This window comes from Tuber melanosporum (genome assembly GCF_000151645.1).
Source record: "Tuber melanosporum whole genome shotgun sequence assembly, scaffold_43, strain Mel28".
NCBI lineage: Eukaryota > Fungi > Ascomycota > Pezizomycetes > Pezizales > Tuberaceae > Tuber > Tuber melanosporum.
In genome coordinates this window covers 657,364-667,944 of record NW_003299088.1, presented here as the reverse complement: position 1 = coordinate 667,944, position 10,581 = coordinate 657,364, and positions in this window count along the sequence as shown.

Here is a 10,581-nt window from a genome sequence, read left to right as displayed (position 1 = left end):
GGCTGATAAGCTTCACCAGCATGGTGGAGAACCCCACAAGCACAACAAGATCAGAGACTACCAGTCTCAAAATAAGATTCATTTGTAAATATTGTACCATGCCAATCATGATAGCGATACTGATAGCAAAAGGCAAGTTTAGCAGCCTTTTGTACTGGATTTAAACTTGGTTTTGTTGTCGGCTTTCAGCAATAAATTTTATTTTCTTTTAATACTTTCGATCTAGTTTGTCTGCTAATATCTAGACCCGCTGACAAAATTAATTTATTAATTAGTTATATGTACATAAGTATTTCAAAAAAAAAAAGAACAAAAGTCTTTACCGACATCGGCAAGCTGAGCAAATGTCATTCAGCAATGCTCTGCATCCTTTAATGCTGTTTCCACTAGATGTTCCTTCTCTCTTCCAGTCAGAGCTTCATTTGCACCCTTTAATGAGGTTGGCAATGCAGAGAGGTTTTCAGGTATGCAAATGTCTGTTATCCCGTTTTCGCTTGCTCGCTATTTTGCTGTTTTAATAATATTTGAACCAGTGCTCGCTAAAACACCAGTTCTTTCCGAGATCTGCCTTATTGTCATCTTCTGAAGCCTGTCCAACAGGGCGTAATCTATGATTTGACCTCCCTTGCTGAGGGAAGTTGTCGGCCTTCTCGGAGTTGACATTTTGGTAATTTGATTTCGAGAAGTCACAGGTTTGCTCCACGCTGAATTATAGTGAATATTATTTGTACTTTTGTACTGGTTTATATCGGATTTTACAACTTGTCCACTTCTGATTAGTTATTTCTGAAATGCCTCCTAACATACACTAATTCAAGCCTAAATGCAAGCCCAGTTGTGTTCACAAACGTTACGACATTGCGAGTATTTAACTGAGCTATTCCTGGCAGCTTACGATACTATGATGAACCGCTGCACACCAGCCAAGGAAGGATCAGATTTTAAGGGATTGTTCAAACTCTATTGGCACAGGAAACTTGTCGACCTTCAGCTACGACCAGACACCAGGAACAACAAAACTTGATAGTCTACTCTAGTTGGACGAAATTGATTCACAAATCAGTGTCCACCAATTACTTTCCAGATATATCATACTTGAGCACGAATAAGATTGGTGAACTTTTGTTCTAGTTTGCACAAATACCACTAGGAGGATTTCGCAATGAAGGGTTTAGGATATTTTAGCTTGTCGCCACAGAAACAGGTCACAAGTTAGAGCTCATATCGCATTTAAGCAATAGCTAGTGATAGATAGAGATAAGAATTATGTTATTTAAGTGGAGAGATACCAACATTTTCTTGAGAAGGTAAACAAGTACATAGAATAGAAATGATGACAACCATATCCTACAACCTCTTTCGGCCCACGCAAGTCTCCAAAAATACCAGAAACTTAAAGGCTCAACTGTCGGACTCCCACTCCTGAAACTTATTGCAAGGTCCAGCAGCTACACAGATATACACCAACTGAAGTAAGTACTTCAATCTCTGATGTTTTTAATAAATTAAAGTCTAATAACGTATTCAGGGGTGCTATGGGTCAGCACCTAGCTATGGGTCAAATACTTTTACAGTATGCCAGTTATAAAAAGTGCAACTACATAATCAAGATCACTCTAATTACTCTACAATTGTCATGGTAGCTTCACAATATAATGTTGAATAAGTTTATTAAGTTTTATTTGTGAAAAATAGTTTGTGGAAAGCAGAGTAATACAAAGTATATAATACTATACAAGGTGCTTCAAATGCTAATATCTTAATCAGAATTAATAACATAGTTAATCTGATGCCATGTAGAGCGATGGGGATGTCTCATAATTCTCGCCTTTGTGTTATTTGTGTCATTTTGCTGTTGGAAAATGTAAGCTATTATAATCTAAGAGTTAGGAATATGGCTTACATTTGGTAAATCAATATTATCATTACTATTTATAACATTATGACTATCAGAGCCCTCCTGCTCTTTTAAATCACTATCACTGTCATCAACAACTTTAGCTTTCCCCTTTGCTTTTCTATTACTTCGCTGATTGAGCTTTGCAAACTTGGCTGCTTGTCTCTTCAATGATGCAGTTACCTTTTTTGCATCAAGTACTTTACGCTTGTGGTAGAGATAAGACAGTTGTTTTGATCTTAGAATGAGGTCTTCTTTAAGCTGGTGATGATCTGACTTAGCACTCTTGCTTGTAACTTGTTGTTAGCGTAGCAGCTCCTTGTTGATAGTAAGTTCTGCTTCAGTTTCCTGATAGAGTAAAAGGAGTTCATTAAAATATTGCTTTATTGGAACTATAGATTCTGTTTCTTGGATATCAAGGACCTGTTTAACTAACTTATCAACCTTATTAGAGTGCTCTCTTTATCCAGGCAGTGTTCTAAGTTCTGATCGGCGAGTTCCTAAAGCTTGTAGTACAGTGAACTTAGGTTGAATATTTGAATTACTCAAGATTCGGTGCCGATTGAAGGGAATAAGACCAGTTGCTCTCCATGCTGAGAGTATATTCATTTTTGTAATGACCTTGAGTCTGGACTTCTGCAGCATTATGTAGAAGTCCTCTTTGTGTAGCTTTGAATATAGTCCTACAGATTGTATCCTTTTATCCATTTGTTATTTGTAATATGTGTTGAGAGAGGAGAACAACTCAACATCAAGGGGGTGAAGAATATGAGTAGAGTATGGAGGGAAGTAGAGGAGGTGAATGTTCTTGCTCTTTGTAAATTCAATAAACTGGAAGTTCTCACAATGTGAATTGTGACCATCAAGAACTAACATTTAATGTTAACCTATTCCCTTCTGAGGTCTTATTCTTGGCTCAGATATTTGAACCAACTATTTATAGGTGATTTGGTAATTAGTATATCTTGTTGGTGAATGAGAAAAGAAGGTATCTTGCTTTTCCTTAAACTCAATATCATCGTAGTGTTCTATAAGATATGACCTTGCAGGAAAGATAATAAGTGGTAGTAAGACAACTCCTGCTCTAGGAATTGCCTCAATATCAGTCACCCAACTGCGATCACCATCCTGAATAATCTTTGAATTCCTTCTTGATGTCTGACAGATCACCTGGCCACCAGTAGAGAGTTCCAGTGTAAATCCTTTCTTATCTGAATTCCAAATGTCCTCTTCCTTTATATGAAACTTACACCAAGTATTGTTGAACCTATTAAGATGGTACTCAAATGATTGAAGATCTGTGGCCAGCACCCTTTATTTGTCAAGCATCTTTCTAACCTTAGATTACACTGTAGGATGGCGAAGCAAAAATCTTTCCCACCAGTTCTCCCCTACTTTATCCATTCTGTATTGGTCTTTCAAAATGACTCTTACCATTTGAAAAACATGAGGACTGCATGGGGAAGGCTATAATTATCACATTTCTCAATCTACTTGACCAATACATCTCCTTCTTTATTGCTGAGTAGTTGTTGGGTTGGATGTGATAGAGTTGCGAATTTTGTTCATCCGATATATCAGTTATTTAGCGTTGTGTTAGACAGACTAAATTATTGATTTGCTTTGGGAATTGAAAGTCCTGAAGTAGATTGAATTGCCTCACACATGGCTGCTATTTGCTCCTGGCTAGCATTCCTTTAAACTATTTTGAAAGGCGATTGGATATCTGGTTGAGGAGATGATTGAATAAAATGAATTGTATGTTTGGAGAATATGGTGGTAGAAAGTAGTGTTGGTAAAGCTAATAGCTTGCTTTATAGAGTTGAGATATCTGTCCAATATCTTGAGGAACAATAGAGCATATCCTACCCATTATGCTCATATCAATAGTAATAGAAATAAAATATTATTGGGGCCATTGTTGTTGACAATATATATAACAATCCTGCTTTAGATGCTTAGTTCTTGGCGATAGGAAGGATACTTCTCTTCTTCTTTCTTCTTCTTGCCTTACGATAGCATTAGGTCTCTGCCTATATTATCAATAGTACAAGACCTTTATCTTCTACTAAGAATACCTATCATAAGCTTTCTCTAACTCTTCTTCATGAAGAGCTTTCTCGGCTTAATAATAATAAAGATCATGATAATGATAAAGAGAGTAAAGGTGTTTTATATTTGTTAAAATAATAAATGGGAAAAGTACTTAGAATTCAATCCAACGTTATTTAAACATGTACCGCCAATACTGGTATACGACAAGCCCCCACTGGCATAGGGATACCGCTAACTAGTATACTACTTATCCTAAGCTAACTAAGTCTACAGCCCCGTACCTACTATCCTCGAGTCATGCCTGCATAAGAACTAATTACAAGACCATCAAACATCCCAGCACCCTCCCTGGTCCAAGTTTGTAGCCCCTCTGGTCTGAAGCCAACCAGCACTACACTGTAGCCAAAGCTGAGCAAAAGACCAACCCAACCAGGTTCCTCATCCAACAAACATAAAAACACTACATTCTGGCCTAAATACAGTCCTGCGATACCTCTATCACAGTAGAAAACCAACAAAAAACAAACTAAACCTACAGGTGATACAATGGCAGGGAGGAGGCAACCAATATATCCACCTCTCATACCTGCATACCAGGCCGTCAACCCTATGAACCCACTTTACCAGTTGCCTTATAAAAGAGGGTATTAGTGAGGAGGACCTGTACTTGCTGCCTGTTCCCCAAATAAAATAACACTAACACATGAAATACATAAAGGTAGTAACAAACCAAGAAGGTCAGTAGGACTAATCTCCCATCTATGGTACCTTGTCTCCTCCCACCATACCAAAAACCAAACCAAAGAAATCCAATAAACCCCACAAAAAAACCCAGTACACAAACCCAAACAAGTTCAACTAGGTGGTCACAATCCACTATCCACACAGGTGGCCATCAGCCAGCTGGTCTGTCAGGGAGCTTTGCAGCACTCAGCAGCTTCACCTAATATTCCAAGCCAGACTAGAAATACTTAATTAGACCTTGTCCAACCTGATACAATCCTGACTGGTACTCGCAGGTGCCTCTCCCCCCTTAATCAGCCTCTCCTAAGTCCTACACACCAGACGTCACAGAGCCCATCTAGCTCCCTCAGCCCCTCGGACAGATCAATCATCTGATAGCTACAGGACAGCCTATACCTAGCCCTATCAGGCAGCCACTAGTCTTGGCTACACTAACACAGCCCCAACTTCTAACATCGTGTAGCTAAGGGGGGCCCACCAGCCACATCTAGGATCCATGAAGAAGGCAGTACCAATACCAGAAGGCACCTACCAGAAGGTACCGGCACCAGCCATACCATCCAACCTAGCCAAACCAAAGTCCAACCAAGTCGGGAAAAGATAAGCTAAGCCAGCTGAAGCGAGCCCTACTAGTCCAGCAATAGATACAGACTAAATGACAGACAAGAGACACTCCTAATCTGATGTAATAGGAAGGGGGAGGGCAAGTAAACAGAAGCAGAAAAATAGAAAGTAGGCCCCACTTGCAATAGGTGAAGCCACCAACCACAATCCACAACTGTACCACCTAAACATACAGACAATGCAAGTGTCTGGTAGCCAATTATCCCACACCATCCTAAGTAACAACAACAGCAGCCCAGAGGGTAAGATTCGTCAGGGTCAAAGCTATCCTCACCGAAGCGAGGAGGTGACACCCAACTAAACTACCTTAAATGTCACAAGAACAAAAACTCTAAGGGAACAGTAACAAACAACATCATAGGATTCCGACTGTAGAAACAAAAAGTAATGAGGAGGAGCTGGGTGAGTACCGCTCAGCCACCTGAGCAATGATGTGGCCGGTATGATAAGTTGAAACTAGGGATGGTCATCAGTCTATTTCAAGTGTATTTTGCATCATGAGATCTAAGGACTCTATTAAAACCCAACAAATATTAGCTGGCCTGAAGAACGACGCGGGTGATCTCCCTACATACAATGTTCAATCCCTCTAATGGAATACGAAACCTGTGAGTAGACGATTGACAGGAAGCTGAAGACCTTTTACTAAAAGAGGCTCGTAAGCAACTGTGGTAAAGAGCTTGAAGTACCAGTAATGTGAGATAACCAGCAAGCAATGAAATGGTACAAACAAGTAATCCGCTATACAACGCAAATAGACCTCAATACCGAGAACTCTAGGAACTACTGAGTGAACTCAGATATCTCCTCCAGAATCCCCAGCATCAAAGACCATTGAGGGTGTAAAAGGAACACTCCAAGGCGAAGTGATGGTAAGGACAAGGAAAAGTATGTAAAATAAAGTGTGAAAAATCTATCCTTCTTGGCCATACTAGCCTCCTTATATAGTGTTCTTCCCGCCCTAAATCATGTAACTTAAAGTTATCACATGCATGAAACTAAATCATAACAAACTAGTCATATGACCAAAGTGATCATATGCTCAAAACCCATGACCTTGTAGTAAGGTCATATGTGAAAGCTCATAAACCAATCATAACATAATAAACAAGTCATATGATTTTAAGTAGTTATATGTGCGAAACTCATGTCCTTGTAATGAGGTCATGTGCAAAATATAAATCATATACACAAGGTATACCCGCAAGGCATACTTACAAGGCAATCATGCCAGGCACATGTCCCATAACTCCTAGTCGAGTCATGTGCGAAATATAACAAATCATAATCTAAGAGGTCATATGACCTAAATAAGTCATATGTGTGAAATAATAACATATCTATGACTCGTAATCATTAGTCATGTGAAAACCTTTTCTGTGCCAAGCCACATTCATGACAATATATATATTATCCATAATAGTCAATAGTTTCAATAGCAAAGCCAAAAATTAATATATTGCAAATTTTATTAAATTGGCTCAATACTGTAACCGGTACAGGTACTCAGTTATTGGTTTTGTTTTATGTTTTGTTTTAAGTATCGCTTTGATACTTGGTTTGTTTTAAGTATCGTTTGATACTTGATTTTGTTTTATGCTTTGTTTTAAGTATCACTTTGATACTTGGTTTGTTTTAAGTATTGTTTGATACTTGGTTTTGTTTTATGTTTTGTTCTAAGTATCGCTTTGATACTTAGTTTGTTTTAAGTATCGTTTGATACTTGGTTTTGTTTTATGTTCTGTTTTAAGTATCACTTTGAGACTTAATTAGTTTTACCAAAGTGTATCGATTGATACCTTTGATTAGTTTCATTCATGCTAGATATGGACAGATTTGTGAATTTAAAGACCCCCTGATTCCACGATAGAAAAGGCACACTTCGACAGACAGTATTTCAATATACTTGGTTGAATGGTTACTTCTTTGTTCCTCAGTACACCCTCAAAGCCTTCTTTAGTTCTCAGCTCTCACCTCTTCTCTTGTAGAGCAGGCCACCTGCTAACTATCGTATCTTGACTGATATCGTGACTAGCACCTCGCCAACACATTACAAATACTAGTTATACGTGATTACTCGATAGAGAATATAACTATCATAGAAGCAATGGTAGTTGTATTATTCAAACTTTTATCCATGATGAATAGGAAAAATTAGTAACCAATAGCTAGGTGCTAACCTATAGCACCCCTGAATGTGATATGGTATTAGACTCAGAACTGCAATTAGTTAGGTTGATAAAATAGCTACCTTAGTAATGGTAGCAGCAGTAGGAGGAAGAGTGTTAGCAGTTGTAATACAGAAGAGATACAAACGGATATAGAGGTTGACGGATAAATAAAGTTATCGTTATCAGCAACTCTTATGTATACTGATCGGATATATATTTGACCTTAATAACATTTCCGAAACTTAGTGTATTGAGTTTTTTCAGTATGTTAAGCATGAATTTGATTAAAAGATATAATTTACCAATTTGAGTTGATATTGTAGGTTGACAAAATTAACCGCGATTCAACAATCAATAGCAACTCACTCCTCTTCATCACCTCACACTCTCATCAGTACCTAAAAAAATTGCTCTAAGTCAACCAAGAGGAAACTATTCTGCTCAATTCTTTTTTTCAATAAACTATGCCTCCTATTCTTCTCAGTCATGCTAAAACACCTATTCCCTCAACACATCTCTCTGAGTTTACTGGGGAGAAAATTCTTGTGTTATACGAGCCTTAGTGTTAGGAATACCAGAACCCAATACCTAGGAACCACCCTAAGTAGGGTAACCCCACTCGGAATCGGAATCTCTGGTCTCCAACACCCCCCTCCAGCTCCCTTACGGGGCCCACGCATCATCATATATATTAATCTCAGTTGCGTCCTGTGACTATATTACCACAGAATTGAAGGTGCTAGAATAACACCATATACGTCGTCGTCGTCTGTCCGACCAGATCCTGTTCGCAGGGTATATGAGAGGGGACCTTCCGCTAGGTCTGAGAAGTAGAATAGAGTAATTCCGTCACCTACTCAGAGAGTTACTTGGCTTCAAAGACATGACACCTTTGGCATAGGCCATAAGTAACGGGACGATTTCGCACAAAGAGATGGTATCAAATGGTAAAGGATCTCTAATAGAGACCAATACATTTACATCCACCAGAAGAGTCTAGAACTCCAAAAGACACCACCAAAGAAGCCAACAAACTTCACGGAATGTTGCAGCTAGGTTTCGGAACACGTTGTAGCCATAGCATGATTCCTAATACTACAATGGTTACTGAAACCTACTACCCAGAGAGCAACCAAGGGTTGCCAACCGAGGGATTAATTACCAATCTGGTGGAATAGCTTCCTGCGAGTTAATAGGAAGTTATCCAGAGAAAATCTATCGGTTGGGTATGGAGTTACAAAGGGTCAATGTCAGACGACCTGCGATAGTTGTAATGACGACCACCTTTGCAGATATAACCGTGGATAAAACTGATCATTTTATCAATGGCGAAGACAATGGAGGCCAACTCAGTTCGACTTAAGAACTAGACCATAAGTCTAAAGACTCTGCTAATCGGGATATTACTATTAGGGACAGCACGTTTCTTAAGAAGAAATATTGTAATTACCGAAGAGGGTGTGATGGTTTTCAGTGTCCACAGGTGTTCACACCTTGGAAGAAAACTTGATGTTGCGAATTACGATTGAAGAAGTACGTAGTTGTATGATAAATAGATTGTAGTCCCGCAAATACTCAGATGCGGAATATAAATATCGAAGTGCCTCCCAAGCTTTAGACATTATCAAGCAACGGAGAAGAGATTTTAATAATATAATATTGTTTTTACGATTCTACCCTACTTTACCTATTTTACTTCACTCCTAGTAGTTATAAATGAAACGAGTAAAGTCCGAGCCTTCCTAGACAATCTCCGTCTATAAAAATGAATATCAATTGGCCTAGATAACCTTAAAGTCTATCAAGTTGTCTCTGCCTAACACTTAGATAGGATATTAGCAAATTTTCCACTATCTTAATATCCCCTATACTACTGTCTGAGACACAATTGCAAAGGAACATCAAGAGGACAAGGAGAATAAGGGTAGAGGAAGACATCCTAAAACTACCAAGTTACAGGATGATGCTATGGTGGAGGAAGCTCTTAAAAATCGCTATACTACGTGTTCTAATATTGCTGAGCAAGTTGCTCTCTGTTAGGAATACCAGGATCCAATACCCAGGAGTCACCCTAGGTAGAGTAACCTCATCCAGAATCAGAATCTCTGATCTCCAACACCCCTCTCTGGCCCCCATACAGGGCCCACACGTCATTATATATATCAATCTCAGTTGCGTCCTTTGAGTATAATACCACAGAATTGAAGGTGTCAGAATAATACAATATACATCACAGTCGCCCATCTGACTGGATCCTGTTTACAGGATATATGAGAGAGCACCTTTGGCTAGGTCTTAGAAGTAGAATAGAGTAAATTCCTCAACCACTCAGAACGTTACTAGGTTTCAAAAATATGATACCTTTGGTATGCACTGTAAGTAATGGGACGTTTCTACACAAAAGATGGTATTAAATGGTAAAGAGTCTCAGAAAGAGACCAATATATTCACACTCACTCTACGATATCTAGAAGAGTCTAGAACTCTGAGAAATACTACCATGGAAGTCATTAGACTTCACAGAGTGTTGCAACGAGGTTTTAAAATATATATTATAGTTCCAAGAACAACTTCCGATACTACAACAGTGATTGAAATCCTGTTACCTAGAGCAACCAAGGGTTGCTGACGGAGAAAGTATTTGTCAATCCAGTGGAATAACTTTCTGCGAATTAGTAGGAAGTCCTCTGGAAGATATCTATCAATTGGGTAAGGAGTTATGGAGGGTTAAGTTCCAGTGACCAAAAAAGGATAGTGATTATGACTACCTTTGCAAATGCAACCTGCAGATAAAACTGATCATTTCATCAATAATGAAGACAATTAGAGCCAACTCAGTTCAACTTGAGAACTAGGCCACAAGTTTAAAGACTCTAAAGATCTGATAACTACTATTGGGAACAGTATAGTCCAGAGTTAGTTATATCGTAATTAGCCAAGAGGGTGTTGTGATTTTCAGGGTCTCCAGGTGTTCGCACCTTTCAAGAATACCTGACGTTGCAAGTTGTATTCAAAAAAGTACATAGTTGTATGATAAATAGATGTAGTCCACGAACACTCAGACGTGGAATATAAATATCAAAGTGTCTC